Here is an 8,002-nt window from a genome sequence, read left to right as displayed (position 1 = left end):
GTTTGTCTCACTACTTCTTGTTCGTGTTTTTAAGTTAATTTTTTATTTTTTATTACAGCAAGTTTGATTACAATGTTTGGCTTGTTGTAGGTGTGGAAGATGTGGTTCTTTTACACATATACAGATGTCTGTTTTTCCTGGGATGCTTTGCCCATGTATATTATGACAGAATGTTGAGTAGTCCTCTCTTTGTATTCCGTAGGTCTTAGGTGATTATATATATCACCTGTGTTTGTATATGTCTGTTAACCCCAATATCGTAATGAAACCAATCCTCACACCTTTCCATTGGAGAACCATAAGTTTGTTTAATGAATCTATGATTGCACTTCTCAGTGGAAATGACTGCCCAGGTTTCTATTTTAGGTAACACCTATAAGTGATATGAAATGATATGTGTCTTTCACTTTCTGACTTACTACAAGTCACGTGATTACATCTAGACTCATCTACGGCGCAGCAAATGGCATTGTGTCCTTATTTTCCTTGGCTTCTGTTCTGCCTTAGCGAGGTCCATTTTCAACAATGTGATTCCCTGAGGGTTGTGGATTAGCTGACCTGGGCAGCCTTACCCTGCCGGCCGGCCCTCCCCAGGTCTGCCTGGTTGAGGTCAATATAAACAGCGCTCCAGGCAGCAATAGCCCCTGAAGCTGTGCCTGACTCCATATTCTCTGCCCCGTCAGCAGTCTCGGGGCTGTGCTGGTGGGAGGGAGTGAGGGGCCACAGCTTTGTTGGTGGCCCGGTGAGAGTGGGGTTCTGCTGGCCTTTCTGCAGGAGTTGCCAGGCTGCCACCTGTAAAGAAGAGGATGTGTCACCCATACCTTCCGCTGGAATTTCTCTCCGGACAGAGGTGAGGAAGGAAAAATGCAGTGGGGCCCGGGACAAGAGGGGTATCTCAGGCAGGACAATGGAAATCTTCCGGAAGTGCACAAGGGGCCAGGATCACCCTGGCTGGCCTGCAGTCACCAAGTTGGCCTGCGTGCTGTCGCTGGTGTGGCTCCACGGCCCTTCCTCTAGGCTTTCAAGCCTTTGTACATATTCAGGTGTTTTACCTGGGAAGGGTGGGAACAGTTCAGCAGCAGCTGGCCTGGGGCTCAGCTCACCTTTATTCAGAGATGCCTCGGCACTGTCCCACAGCTTTGCAATGAGGACGCTCCTTGCATGGGGGGTGGGTTGCTGGCTGTACGGGAGATGATTCCCCACCTCTGACCAATTTCAGAATTGTTTACCACTGGAGCAAGTGCCCTGATAGGGTTTTCCTCTGTATAACTGGTGGGTTCAGGTTTTTTTTTCGTTTATGGTTCAAGTTAGATTTTATTCCTCTTTTATGTATTTATAGATATAAGCATGGAAATAATTCATTCCTATAAATACATCTGTGTGATGGGAAGAACTTTTTTCTGTTTTATTTTTAAATTTTATATTTTAAAATTTTGAAATTTAATTTTATTTACTTTTTTATACAGCGGGTTATTATTAGTTATGTATTTTATGCATATATATGTATACAGGTCAATCTCAAACTCCCAACTCATCCCACCACCACCACCCCATGGCTTCCCACACTTGGTGTCCATATGTTTCTTCTCTACCTCTGTGTCTCTATTTCTTCCCTGCAAACCAGTTCATCTGTACCATTTTTTAGGTTCCACATATATGCATTAATATACAATATTTGTTTTCCTCTTTCTGACTTACTTCATTCTGTATGACAGTCTCTAGATCCATCGATGTCTCTGCAAAAGACCCAGTTTCATTCCTTTTTATGGCCGAGTAATATTCCATTTTATATATGTACCCCAATTTTATCCATTCATCTGTCTGTGGGCATTTAGGTTGCTTCCATTACCTGGCTATTGTAAATAGTGCTGCAATGAACATTGTGGTGAATGTGCCTTTTTGATTTATGGTTTTCTTTGGGTATATGCCCAGAAGTGGGATTGCTTGATCAGATGGTAATTCTATTTCGATTTTTTTTAAGGAATCTCCATACTGTTCTCCATAGTGAGTGTATCAATTTACATTCCCACCAATAGTGGAAGAGGGTTCCTTTTGTCCACACCCTCCCCAGAATTTGTTGTTTGTAGATTTTCTGATGATGCCGGTTCTAACAGGTGTGAGGTGATAACTCATTGTAGTTTTGATTTGCATTTCTCTAATAATTAGTGCTGTTGAGCAGATTTTCATGTGCGTCTTGGACATCTCTGTGTCTTCTTTGAAGAAACGTATCTTTAGATCTTCTACCCATTTTTGTATTGGGTTGTTTGTTTTTTTAATATTAAGCTGCATGAGCTGTTTATATATATTGGAGATTAAAACTTTGTCCATTGATTCGTTTGCAACTATTTTCGCCCCTTCTGAGGGATGCCTTTTTCCATTCCCGTGTTTTTAACCAAAAAAGTAAGAAAGAAAAAGAAGCAGAACACTAATGTGCCTAAAATATGGCTTTTGAAACGGTCGTTTTGAAATATGGACGTCCTTTGAATTTTTTGGTCGATATGTGACCCCAGGATTTGTTTTCAGGGCAGGTGTCATTTACAGGCCTGCAATGATTTTGAATATCAACTGACCATTAGCGCTGGGATTAAAGCTGCTGTTGTGTGAAACGGCCACAAGGTGGCAGCAGTTCTCCCTTACCAATTCTGGTTACTAGGGCAACAGAGCCTCAATGGAAGTCGTGTTCTAGATTGGAATTTAGAATGGAATGTGCCAGGAGAAAGCCCCTCAAGTTTGTCTCCCTACTTCTTGTTCGTGTTTTTAATTTAATTTTTATTTTTTATTACAGTAAGTTTGATTACAATGTTTGGCTTGTTGGAGGTGTGGAAGATGTGGTTCTTTTACACATATACAGATGTCTGTTCTTCCTGGGACCCTTTTCCCATGTACGTTATGACAGAATGTTGAGTAGTCTTTTGGTATTCCGTAGGTCTTTGGTGATTATATATGTCACCTGTGTTTGTATAAGTCTGTTAACCCCGATATTGTAATGAAACCAATCCTCACAACTTTCCATTGGTGAACCATAAGTTTGTTTAATGAATCTCTGATTGCCCTTCTCGGTGGAAATATCTGCCCTGGTATCCATTTTTAGGTAACACCTATAAGTGATATGATATGATATGTGCCTTTCACTTTCTGACTTACTACATGTCACGTGATTACCTCTAGACTCATCTACGGTGCTGCAAAAGGCATTGTGTTCTTTTTTTCCTTGCCTTCTATTCTGACATAGCGAGGTCCCTTTTCAACAATGTGCTTCCCTGCGGGTTGTGGATTAGCTGACGTGGGCAGCCTTATCCTGCCGGCCGGCCATCCCCAGGTGTGCCTGGTTGAGGTCAATATAAACAGCGCTCCATGCAGCAATAGCCCCTGAAGCTGTGCCTGCCTCCATATTCTCTGCCCTGTGAGCAGTCTCGGGGCTGTGCTGGTGGGAGGGAGTGAGGGGCCACAGCTTTGTTGGTGGCCCGGTGTGAGTGGGGTTCTGCTGGCCTTTCTGCAGGAGTTGCCAGGCTGCCTCCTGTAAGGAGGAGGATGTGTCACCCATACCTTCCGCTGGAATATCTCTCCGGACAGAGGTGAGGAAGGAAAAAAGCAGTGGGGGCCGGGACAAGTGGGGTATCTCAGGCAGTACAATGGAAAGCTTCCGGAAGAGCGCCCAGGGCCAGGACCACCCTGGCTGGCCTGCAGGCACCAAGTTGGCCTGCATGCTGTCGCTGGTGTGGCTCCACGGCCCTTCCTCTAGTCTTTCAAGCCCTTGTACATATTCAGGTGTTTTACCTGGGAAGGGTGGGAACAGTTCAGCAACAGCTGGCCTGGGGCTCAGCTCACCTTTGTTCAGAGATGCCTCGGCTCGGTCCCCCCGCTTTGCAATGAGGAAGCTCCTTGTGTGGGGTGTGGGTTGCTGCCTGTATGGGAGATGATTCCCCTCCTCTGAACAATTTCAATATTGTTTACCGTTGGAGCAAGTGCCCTGATAGTGTTTTTCTCTGTATAACTGGTCGGTTCAGGTTTTTCTTCGTTTATGGTTCAAGTTAGCTTTTATTCCTCTTTTATGTATTTATAGATATAAGCATGGAAATAATTCATTCCTATAAATACATCTGTGTGAAGTGAAGAACTTTTTTCTGTTTTATTTTTAAATTTTATTTTTGAAAATTTTGAAATTTAATTTTATTTACTTTTTTATACAGCTGGTTATTATTAGTTATGTGTTTTATGCATATACATGTATACAGGTCAATCTCAATCTCCAAACTCATCCCACCACCACCACCCCATGGCTTCCCACACTTGGTGTCCATACGTTTGTTCTCTACCTCTGTGTCTCTATTTCTTCCCTGCAAACCAGTTCATCTGTACAATTTTTTAGGTTCCACATATATGCATTAATATACAATATTTGTTTTCCCCTTTCTGACTTACTTCATTCTGTATGACAGTCTCTAGATCCATCGATGTCTCTACAAATGACCCAGATTCATTCCTTTATATGGCCGAGTAATATTCCATTTTATATATGTACCCCATCTTTATCCATTCATCTGTCTTTGGGCGTTTAGGTTGCTTTCATTACCTGGCTATTGTAAATAGTGCTGCAATGAACATTGTGGTGAATGTGCCTTTTTGATTTATGGTTTTCTTTGGGTATATGCCCAGAAGTGGAATTGCTGGATCAGATGGTAATTCTATTTCTAGATTTTTTAAGGAAACTCCATAGTGTTCTCCATAGTGACTCTATCAATTTACATTCCCACCAATAGTGGAAGAGGGCTCCTTTTGTCCACACCCTCCCCAGAATTTGTTGTTTGTAGATTATCTGATGATGCCGATTCTAACAGGTGTGAGGTGATACCTCATTGTAGTTTTGATTTGCATTTCTCTAATAATTAGTGCTCTTGAGCAGCTTCTCATGTGCGTCTTGGCCATCTCTGTGTCTTCTTTGAAGAAACGTCTCTTGAGATCTTCTGCCCATTTCTGTATTGGGAGGGTCGTGGGATGGTCAGGCTGTGTGCTGACGCACGTGTCAGTGCCAGCGTAAGGGCCAGGAGTAGGGTACAGCATAGGGTAACGTGTAGGGCTGGTGGTGGGTTTCCGTTCCGGGCTAGGGTTAGGGTTAGGGAACGGCAAGGTTTAGGGAACAGGTGAGCATAGGGACACGTGGGAGAGGCAGGCTACGTGCTGACAAACGTGTCAGTGCCAGCATACGTGTCAGGAGTAAAGTATGCTGTAGGGCTGGTTGTGGGTTTCCATTCCGCGCTAGGGTTAGGGTTAGGGAACGGCAAGGCTTAGGGCACAGCTGAGGGTACAGAAACGTGGGAGGGTCAGCCTATGTGCTGACGCACGGTTCAGTGCCAGTATACGGGCCAGGATTAGGGTACGGAGTAGGGTAAGGTGTAGGGCTGTTGGTGGGTTTCTGTTCCGGGTTAGGGTTAGGGAACGGCAAGGCTTAGGGCACAGGTAAGGGTACTGAAACGAGGGAGAGGCACGCTAAGTGCTGACACACGGGTCAGTGCCAGCGTACGCGCCAGAATTAGGGTACGGCGTAGGGTAAGGTGTAGGGCTGGTGGTGGGTTTCTGTTCCAGGGTAGGGTTAGGGTTAGGGATCGGCAAGGCTTAGGGCACAGGTGAGGGTATGGAAACATGGGAGTGGCAGGCTACGTGGTTACACAAGGGTCAGTTCCAGTGTACGGCCCAGGTGTAGGGTACGACGTAGGGTAAGGTGTAGGGCTGGTGGTGGGTTTCCGTTCACGGCTAGGGTTAGGGTTAGGGAATGGCAAGGCTTAGGGCACAGGTGAGGGTACAGAAACGTGGGAGGGTCAGGCTACGTGCTGACGCAAGTGTCAGTGCCAGCGTACGGCCCAGGAATAGGGTATGGCGTAGGGTAAAGTGTAGGGTTTGTGTTAGGGAACGGCAAGGCTTAGGGCACAGGTGAGGGTACGGAAACGTGGGAGGGTCAGGCTACATGCTGAAGCACGGGTCAGTGCCAGGGTGTGGAACAGGAGTAGGGTACGGCGTAGGGTAAGGTGTAAGACTGGTGGTGGGTGTCCATTCCGGGGTTTGATTAGGGTTAGGGAACGTCGTTTTAGGGCACAGGTGAGGGTACGGAAATGTGGGAGGTTCAGGCTACCTGCTGACGCATGGGTCAGTGCCAGCGTATGGGCCAGGAGTAGGGTACGGCGTAGGGTAAGGTGTAGGGCTGGTGGTGGGTTTCCCTTCTGGGCTAGGGTTAGGGTTAGGGAACGGCAAGGCTAAGGGCACAGGTGAGGGTACGGAAACTTGGGAGAGGCAGGCTACGTGCTGACGCACGGGTCAGTGCCAGCATACAGGCAAGGAGTAGGGTACGGCATAGGGTATGGTGTAGGGCTGGTGGTGGGTTTCAGTTCAGGGCTAGGGTTAGGGTTAGTGAACGGCAAGGCTTAGGGCACAGGTGAGGGTACAGAAACGTGTTAGGTTCATGGTGCATGTTGATGCATGGAATAGTGTCATCGTACGCATTAGGATTAGGGTACGGCGTAGAGTAAGGTGTACAGATGGCGGTAGGTTTACATTCCGGTGTAGGGTTAGGGATAGCGAATTGCAAGGTATAGGGCACAGGTGATGGTACGCAAATGTGTTAGGTTCAGGGTACGTGTTGACTCACGGGTTAGTGTGAGCGTACGCATGAGGATTAGGGTACCGCATAGAGTAAGGTGTAGGGTTGGTGGTAGGTTTCCGTTCCAGTCTAGGGTTATGTTTAGGGACTGGCAAAGTTTAGGGCACAGGTGAGGGTACGAAACGTGTTAGGGTCAGGGTACGTGTTGATGCACAGGTTAGTGTCAGCATACGAATTAGGATTAGGGTATGGCTTAAGGTAAGGTGTAGGGTTGGTGGTAGTTTTCCGTTCCGGGCTAGGGTTAAGGTAAGGGAACGACAAGGTTTATGGCAGAGGTGAGGGTACGGAAACGTGTTAGGGTCAGGGTACGTGTTGACGTATGGATTAGGATTAGGGTACGGCTTAGGGTAAGGTGTAGGGCTGATGGTAGGTTTCTGTTCCGGGCTAAGGTTAAGGATAGGCAACGGCAAGGTTTGGGGCACAGCTGAGGGTACGGAAACGTGTTAGTGTCAGGGTACATGTTGACTCACTGGTTAGTGCCAGCGTACGGATTAGGATTAGTGTACCACGTAGATAAGGTGCACGGTTGGTGGTAGGTTTCCGTTCCAGGCTATGGTTAGGGTTAGGGAAAGTCAAGGTTTCTATTTGTAGGTTTTTTAAGGAAACTCCATACTGTTCTCCATAGTGACTGTATCAATTTACATTCCCAACAATAGTGGAAGAGGGCTCCTTTTGTCCACACCCTCCCCAGAATTTGTTGTCTGTAGATTTTCTGATGATGCCGATTCTAACAGGTGTGAAGTGATACCTCATTTTAGTTTTGATTTGCATTTCTCTAATAATTAGTGCTCTTGAGCAGCTTTTCATGTGCGTCTTAGCCATCTCTGTGTCTTCTTTGAAGAAACGTCTCTTTAGATATTCTGCCCATGTTTGTATTGGGTTGTTTGTTTTTTTAATATTAAGCTGCATGAGCTGTTTATATATATTGGAGATTAAACTTTTGTCCATTGATTCGTTTGCAACTATTTTCGCCCCTTCAGAGGGATGCCTTTTTCCATTCCCGTGTTTTTAACCAAAAAAGAAAGAAAGAAAAAGAAGCAGAACACTAATGTGCATAAAATATGCCTTTTGAAACGGTCGTTTTGAAATATGGACGTCCTTTAAATTTTTTGGTCGATATGTGGCCCCAGGATTTGTTTTCAGGGCAGGTGTCATTTACAGGCCTGCAATGATTTTGAATAGCAACTGACCATTAGCACTGGGATTAAAGCTGCTGTTGTGTGAAAGGGCCACTAGGTGGCAGCAGTTCTCCCTTAACACATCTGGTTACTAGGGCAACAGAGCCTCAATGGACGTCGTGTTCTACATTGGAATTTAGAATGGAATGTGCCAGGAGAAAGCCCCTCAAGT

At 45.7% G+C, this 8,002-nt stretch overlaps 1 long non-coding RNA gene across 1 annotated transcript; it reads right to left on the bottom strand.

Moving 5' to 3' along the window:
• Positions 1-1,283: 1,283 nt before the first annotated feature.
• LOC308611257 lies at positions 1,284-4,402 on the bottom strand. Its single transcript, XR_014014811.1, has 2 exons — positions 4,119-4,402; positions 1,284-1,393 (listed from the first exon to the last, which is right to left on the bottom strand). It is a non-coding gene; the product is annotated as an uncharacterized lncRNA (long non-coding RNA).
• Between the last annotated feature and the right edge of the window lie 3,600 nt (positions 4,403-8,002).

This window comes from Mesoplodon bidens (genome assembly GCF_964165515.1).
Source record: "Mesoplodon bidens genome assembly, contig: HAP1_SCAFFOLD_630, whole genome shotgun sequence".
Taxonomy (NCBI): domain Eukaryota; kingdom Metazoa; phylum Chordata; class Mammalia; order Artiodactyla; family Ziphiidae; genus Mesoplodon; species Mesoplodon bidens.
The sequence above is the reverse complement of the archived record's forward strand: the minus strand, read 5'-3'. Positions and strand labels throughout refer to the sequence as shown.